The sequence below is a fragment of the Hydra viridissima genome, unplaced genomic scaffold, assembly GCF_058129835.1.
Source record: "Hydra viridissima isolate aposymbiotic clone 2 unplaced genomic scaffold, HvirCarnegie_v1 scaffold_14, whole genome shotgun sequence".
Lineage (NCBI taxonomy): Eukaryota > Metazoa > Cnidaria > Hydrozoa > Anthoathecata > Hydridae > Hydra > Hydra viridissima.
In genome coordinates this window covers 7,832,728-7,841,158 of record NW_028324313.1, presented here as the reverse complement: position 1 = coordinate 7,841,158, position 8,431 = coordinate 7,832,728, and positions in this window count along the sequence as shown.

Genomic DNA, 8,431 nt, shown 5'->3' with positions numbered 1-8,431 from the left:
TCTTTGTTTTTTTGCTGGAAGTTCTATGGATCTATTGTGTGTTACCTCAGGAATACTATAAGGAGATGTTGATTCTGATGAAGCAAAAATATATGGCGAGTTATCCTGCGGTATTGCACCACAGTTTGTCTGCAGATCAACTTTGATTTATTTTTATTCTAATGATTTGGTTTATTTTCAAGTAATTGGCAGCCAAATACTCGAAATTTAACTATGTAGCAACTCGGTATTCACCTGTTTTTTTAATAGACAATCGAATAACGCTAAAAAAATTAAAACTTTCATTGATATTCAATTTTACTTGGTGGTACCACGGTCAACTGAATACCGCCTGGGCTTACTTGCGAACTCGTTTATCCCATAAAATGCTTAAAGCGATTTTCGCTTTAATGTGATTAATTTAAACTTTTAAATCTTAAAAAAATTTTCACGTAAACAGGAAGTTCATGAAATCTTTACTAAAAATACAACGATATTTTTTTCTAAATTACTTTTTACATCCGTGGTTCAAAAATCATCTTTAATTAATTTTTTTTTTTAATGTATTATAAGAAAAAAAAATTCACTGTTGTATAATCGTGAAACTGAAGTACGAAAAGAAATCGATATTTGCGATAAATCTTCATGAAATGAAAAAATGAATAAAGAATTGTTCTTTGTTATTCAAACATCCACTTCTTCAAGCGCATCTAAATAACAAAAAAAAAAGCATTACAAACTTATCAATCTTTGACTCTCAATCAAGTTCTTATTCTATTTAACATTCTCAGTAAATTTTGCTACACAATGTATAAAATAAATTATACTACGAGAACAGTTTTTTGTAGCACGCTTCGTATGTTCAAATTACTAGAAACAAACTTTAGCAATGTATTTTCTCAAGAAATATTTCATGTTTTGGATTGGCATTTGAAAGTCATCAGGGGAAAATCATTGCGATCAGTTTGACATCAATGTGAGTTTCATCTTGCTTGAGTTATTTTGAACAAAACATTTCGAGTTCATACTTTGAATCTGCTTTTTTTCAGATTCGTGTCACTTATTACATTTAATAATACTTAGTGCTGCGTGCGTTTGTGTGTGTAGTGTGTAAATGTAAAAAAAAAGACAAAATAGTGAATAAAAGAAAATAAGTTATTTAACGTTACTTCACAGTTATTTCCCAAAGGTGACTTTTACACTTAACAAAATTTAATTTTCATGTGTTTACATTTGACGAGTGCGGCTCAAACGAACATTAAACGAATTTTTTTTTTATGCCGATTCATAAAAAGTGTTAAGGAGTTGTTTACCGACTCAATTATGATATCTGCAGGTGGACTTATACTTTATTGCGATATTCTGTTAAATAAAATGACGTTTGTACGAATTGAGTCATCAAACATGTTCTTCATTTTTTTCTTTTATCGTATTTTATTATTTTAGCCCCAACAAATGAGAAACCATAGGAAGCTTGAAGCAGTAAAAGTTATATATATATGTATACCTCGTTCATTCTTTTGAATTCTTTCTCTGCAGTATTATCATTAAAATACTTCTTCCCAAGTTTCGCACCCAGAACTTCTTTTTTGCCTTTATAGGCACCTGACAAGGCTCCTGATAGCATTGCGTCAATGAAGATCATTTTTACCGCAAGTAGAATCATCATCACGATGAACTTTAAAAAATTCATATTTTGTTGCTTGTACCTGTGCAATAAAACAATTTTATTTCCTTTTGTTAAATCACATTCAAAACTGGTAGAACGTGTTTAGATTAAATATTAATAGGGAGTTATTTACAAATTTACAGCAATACATCAGTAATATTTACCAACGAAATTTATCAACGTTAAAAAGATATTCGTTTTGTTTTGAATCGTTATCTATTAACAATAAAAGTAACACCAATAATAATGTAAATTTCGGTACGAAATAATTTGGGTAAGAATAGCGATCGTGTTAAATAAATTCATAATTATCCATTTGAAAGAGAATTTCTAGTCTAACACAATTGTTTGCTTACTATAATATATTATACATTTTATCCATCGATGCATTAGCACTCTTGCTTTTATAAGGCGTTTCTACTTTAACATGAATTATCTGTGATTTTATATCCGCAATTTCCCAACAACGATTCGAATCCATTAAGGATATGAAATCAAAGTGCGAAACACTTTCTTTTGTTTTTCCGAACAGAAACACTTTTGCAGCTTCCTCTGTTGAACAAAATGATTGGAGAACTTCAAAGAGTATCTTTCAAAGCTTTTCATAATTTCCAAATGTCAGCGAAGTTCAACATATTCCTTTATACAATGATCCAAGAATGTTTCACGATTTTTGTAAAGTAATCACGTGATATTCAACAAAAAATAAGCAGTCAAAAAAAAAAAAAAAAAAAAAATTTTTTTTTAAACTAATTTAAAAAATATAGATTTCTGGAAAATTTATATTAGAATTCAAAGTACTCTTATTTATTTGAAGGTAATTTTCTTTTTTCCTTGTAAAACTGCTTTTCGCATTTTTTATGAAACTGAGTGTTGGTTTAATTTGTTGCATATAAATTAATTTCTAGAATCGTTTTGCATTTTATATTTTGGAATATTTCAAATTGAAACGTAAGCATTTTAATTTACCGATAGAGCTACAATGGAAACAAACCTTTGAATAACTGTGACGTATTCTTATATTGGAAAAACAATTTTTGCAAACGACGACCTAATTTACCAGAATAATTGGTATAAACAAGTTTCAAAATTTTAGTGCGATTTTGATAATAAAGATTTTAGAACTAAAATGATAGAATTCACACTATCATAGGCTCAATATGAACATGGGAATGATATCAATAATATATTTGATAATCAACAACCATTTGATATTCAGCAACCATTTATGATGATGTCGTGGGGGAAAAAAAACTTTTCTCCAACGGTAATTGCGGTAAAATGCGGTAATTTTTTGCATTTAAAAAATAATAATTTTTAAAATTGTTCATAAATAGTTTAAAATACACCAAAACGATTGAAAAGAATTTATAGAAAGATTTCTTTCCGATTTTTTATTAAGCTTATACTTTTCTTAAATTAACAAGAATGAGAAATAATTGAGGTAATGTTTCTTTTTAAATTGATTTGAGCAATTTACCAAAAAATCTTAATTATTCAAGAAATTGATAAAAAAAAATCCTCATTGTTCAAGTAGTTAGCCGAAATATTCTTTACCGAAAGTGAATTAAGGTGAGTTTCCAATCATCCGTTTTAGCTACAGGAAAGGGAAAAGGATGGGAAAATTGAATCAGTGTTTTTTAAAAGGGCTGATTTGACATTTTTTTTGAAATTCACTTTTTGTGTGTTTTGTGTCCTTTTTTGATGGCTTCATCAGTTTATGTTAAAAATGTGTTTAAATTTTATCTTCTTACACAAAGTTTTCGATTTTTTTAAAAAGGGAAGTTTGCTTCAAATACGCCCTTTTTAAAAAAATCACTCTCCAGCTGATTCGTATTTTTAGCCGCAAAACACGGAAAATGTAAGCTGTTTCGATTTCGAAATATTCGATTTTTTTTTAAAGGGCCAAATTTTCGAAATTTCATACATTAATTGTTAAAAAACGAAATGTTATAACAATTATCAAAGTGTGCTAAGATGTTACTCTTGCATATATTTTTTAAAAATGTATTACAAATTCTGTATATTTAATATTAAAAGATATAAAGAGTTTTTTTTAGTTTTCTCAAAAACGGGTTTTGAGCTAACCAGCCCTTTTAAAAAACACTGATTCAATTAATGACGTGAGCATGCGCAATTAGTAATTTAATTTTGAAAATTAATCACTGCGCATGCTTGCATGATTAATTTTCCCATCCCTTTCCCTTTCCCTTAGCTAAAACGGATGAGTGGAAACTCACCTTTAGTATGATAAATACTCTAGACATTTTAAAACTCTAGAGATTTTAACCAATCAAATGCAAACATATTTTGCATTTGATTTTAAAAGCTTTTTGTCAAAAATTTTTGATATTGAATTTTTATTTTGATAAAGATCATTTAAAATAGTTTTTTTTATTAATATCCACGTTCGTAACACGGACGTTACTTTCGTAGTTCAGTCCATTAATATAACAGAAGGAATCAGATATTAAAAATACATTAAAAAAATGAATCGTAGAAAAAAAAACAAAGTTTTTCTATTAATCATTTTTTAAATTTATTTTCGATTTAAATTTATTTTCAATTTCAAAATATATTTCGGTGATTTGAAAAGAGAGGTTTTCAAAAAACAAAAGCAAAACAAAGGTTAGTAATTTCAAGAACCACGTTTATTCCAAGTTAGATTTAAATAAAATGGGAGTTTTCAGTTAACTGATAAATACACAGTAAATTATACAATAAAATAAATCTTACAATAAAAAGCCATAAAATGAGTGTTTAAAAAATTAGCACGTTTGAAAAATCAGATGTTTTGCACTCTGCTGAAGTGTACTCCTTAAATATTCAATGCATTCGCGAAAATATTCAGCTATTTAAAAGTAATTACGTCACATCTAAAGAAAACCAGGCCATTTACCAAACTCCCAAAATCTACAATGAATTTAATATGATTTGTGGTGTAAAAAAAAATTTACACAGGATGAAAAATGCTGCACCATGTTGGAATCTCCAAACGTATATTTATTGGAATAAGTTCACGTCTCATTTGTAATTTGGTGACAATCAAAAAGCAATCGATCTTCAAAATTGGTGTATAAAACAACCATCAACGGCATCAAGTTGTCGTTTCTAGAAAACATTGAAATAATTCACTACTTTTAGTTTGATTATTGTATTTATTGTATTTTGTGTTGAGTATTTGTAATTTCCAGATATTTGTAGTTTTCATATCCCAACAATTGAACAAATGCGAAAGTACTGCGCGGAAGCACCACCAGGGAGATTTATAATAAACTTAGGAAAGATGGTAAAAAAATAACATTAATGCTAAAATATAAGTACAAATAGTCTTTTATTAAGTTGTATTAGAAATAATATAAATTTGATTAAAATTATTTAAGTTTTTAACTGTAGATAATGATTTTACTAATGTTTAGTGAGATCATTTTTATTTGTAATAAAAGTCTTTTACCTATACCATGATAAAGATTTTCAATAAATGTGTTGGGGATATTGTACCATTCTTCTTGTAGAATGTTCTAAAACTCATTTAAGTTTCTTGGCAACCTTTCCACCCTCTTTCAGTCTAAGTAGTCCCAACCATGTTCAATAATGTTCTTATCTGGGCTCTGATGGGGCCAAGGCACGGTTTGAAACACTTTATTCGCTTCCAGGTTTGAAAAATATTTTTTTACCTAATTTACAAGTGTGCTTTGAATCATTAACTTGTTGCAGGATAAAATTATCCCCAATCAGTTGTCGTCCCGAAAACACAGCATAATTTTGCAAAATATTTTTGTATTTTTCTCCTGTAAGCTTTTCCTGTAATCTGACAATATCACACCCACTATATTCTCAAGATTTGGCATCTTCGAACTATTACTCGTTCCGGTCTCTACAAACTTTTGTGGACGTAAAGACTCTCGCTTCAAATAAGGACGTCAAATATCACTTGGACCAATTTTTTGCCAGCAAATATCATAAGCTTTATGAGCCTGGAATCAATTTCCTGCCAGAAAGATATCAAAAGTTATTGGATTAAAAAAGGAGAAGATAAAATTGAATAAAATTTTTTTTAAATATCTATAAACATTTTACTAAATTTTTTAAAAAATTTTTACCAAAAAAAACGTAATAACTTTCCGCACAATCCAAAATATATGCAGCACTGTGAATAAGTTTTAGCCCAACATAATTTTACAACTATTTTTGATTTTTTTTTTAATATGAAGGACTTAAAAAGTTTAAAAAAATTTTTAACTTTTTAAGTCCATTCTGATTAAATTACCAACTCCAGATGATGAAATACAACCCCAAACTAGAACAGAACATCCCCCTTGCTTGATTGATGTAGACAATCAGGGTGATAAGTCTCTCCTACCCTTCTTCTTACATACTGTCGTCTTCTGCTACCAAACAATTCAAATTTTGACTCATCTGTGCATAGTACAATGTTTAACGTTTCTTGCGTCCAAGATTATGCTGTTTAGCTCTTTTTTATTTATTTACACGACGTTACAAAGACTTTAGAACTGTAATATATCCTCTTAACCCAGCTTTTAGAAAATCTCGTCCAATCCATGATGAGGAAATGTTGGTACCAGTCGTAGTTTGAATTTCTCAGGTCAGTTCACAGTTTTTTTTCCGATTTTACAGAGAAACATTTTAAAAATACTTTATATGTCATGTTTTTTAAGCTTTAAAGGTCTTCCACTTCAACTTTAATGCTAAAGAGATCCCGTCTTTTTAAATTTTTTGAAAATTTTTGAAAATTTTTCTAATGGCTCCCTGTCGTTAAATAAATATGTATTTTTGGACAATTTATCGTTGAGAAGCCTTCTTCATGAAGAAGAATTTTTTTTTCGTTCCATAAGAGGAATTTTTCTCATTTTAACACTATTAATACAATAAACACATTAAAAAAAAAAAAAAAAACCTTAACTATAAAAAGTTTGGTTCTTAGAAAAAATAAAAATACTGTTAACCGCACAAAATCTATGAAATGTCTTTATAAACTGTACTATCATCTAATATGAAGCCTTCACAACAATTGATAAACAAAAATGCAGTTGATAAACCAAATAGTTATCGAGATTAATACCGCCATTTAATGGGGGAACATTGGTGCCTCTATCTCAAGAGCCTCACGGATCTTCCGATAAATTTTTTTTGTCTCTACTTTTACGTTCACAGAGCTTTCTCCATAAGCAGTGATTCACATTTACAAAATAAGATAACTTTTCTAATTCAAATATTTCATGAAAATGGTTATGATGTAGTATTAAGTTTTTAATTCAAATCCTAATTTAAGATCACTGCTAGAATGTAAAAATAAATCTTAATTACAACGCAATAGCCAACCTGGAACTTACTTAATTGAATGTTACAGCTAAAAAAATACGTTGGCGAAACGAAGTTTTACAAATTAGAACTCGAACTCAACAACATCAAAAGAGCTTAAATGAGAGCGGAATTAATCTCGATAACAGCCAACTTGTTAAAACTAAATTTTGGACTCCATTAGTCACGTTTGAACGCAAAAAAAAAAAAAAAGAAAGAATTCATTTAAATGCTGACGTCAATTAATTTTAAACTGTTTTTTAAGTTAAAATAATTTAAAGGGCTGATGATTAGGGTGGTAACTTTTTAACTTTTTTTCAGAAAATATGACGGTCATGGTCCTACACTATGAAAAAAAGTTGAAATGAGGAAATATATATTTATTTTTGGTTTTCAGTCCAAAATTTCAGCCACCAAAAAATATAAGATTTGTTCTTTGTGTAATAATAATATTGAAAGTGAAGCAACATGTTATGTCATAAATCCTTGTTACTGAATATAAAGCGTAAATTGAGGCTCTCAGGAGTTTTGCAGTTCAAAGACTGCGTAAAAGGTATGGCTCTCTCAGCACAAATTTTGCTGTGCTGGTTGTCAATTATCGAGGGCTCTATACTCCAGTGGGTATTAAAACACTTTTTAGCATTTTTCTGCTAACTTACTATAGGAATTTTCTTGAAAATGGTGATCTGAAAGCCAAATGTCCAGCCAAATTGCACAAATAAATAAACCTGCTGCAATTGATTTCTTGTTTGAGATAATAAAATAAAAGCTAGGATAGCATAGATTCCACGTGAGTTCCACCGTGCATTGATCAAATTTAATCAAATTTAATCGGCAGTCCACGAAAGTACGGGAATTCTCTATTGTCGAGGAAATAGCAAAAGACATATCCCAGTTCCAAAAGAAACAGCGTCATCTTTCCATGTAATAGTAGGGAGATTCCATCTTGTCGATCTCTGCACAAACTTTGTTATTAGAGAATCATATTTCCTTACAGTATCATCGACGAAGTTGTACGCAATGTCTGCAGAATGAGTTGCACCTCCTAAGGTTTTATCCATGACATGTTTTAAAATGCAGTCCAAAACATGATGTTGGCAGCTAACTTACTGCGCCACAGGTAAACTCAGCAATTTCTGCTGACGCTGTAGAATGACTACAACTCCATTTTTCCTGTCAGTATTCACAGCCGCTGTATCCGTGACAATCATTTTTGTTGATGCCCACAATTCAAAATAATCCAGATGATCTTTTATACCCATGGCAGTTTGCGCTTTTTCCACAAACAATTAGACAAATCCTCATACTGTATACTTTGATTTAAAAAAAGTTACCTCCCTACTGATGATGCTAATAACCATAATCCAGCGAGTCTCTTATAAAAAGTTGTTATTTTTATTTAGAAAGTTCCTATTATTTGATGTTTTCTTATTAACATAACACTCTTATACACGATGTCAA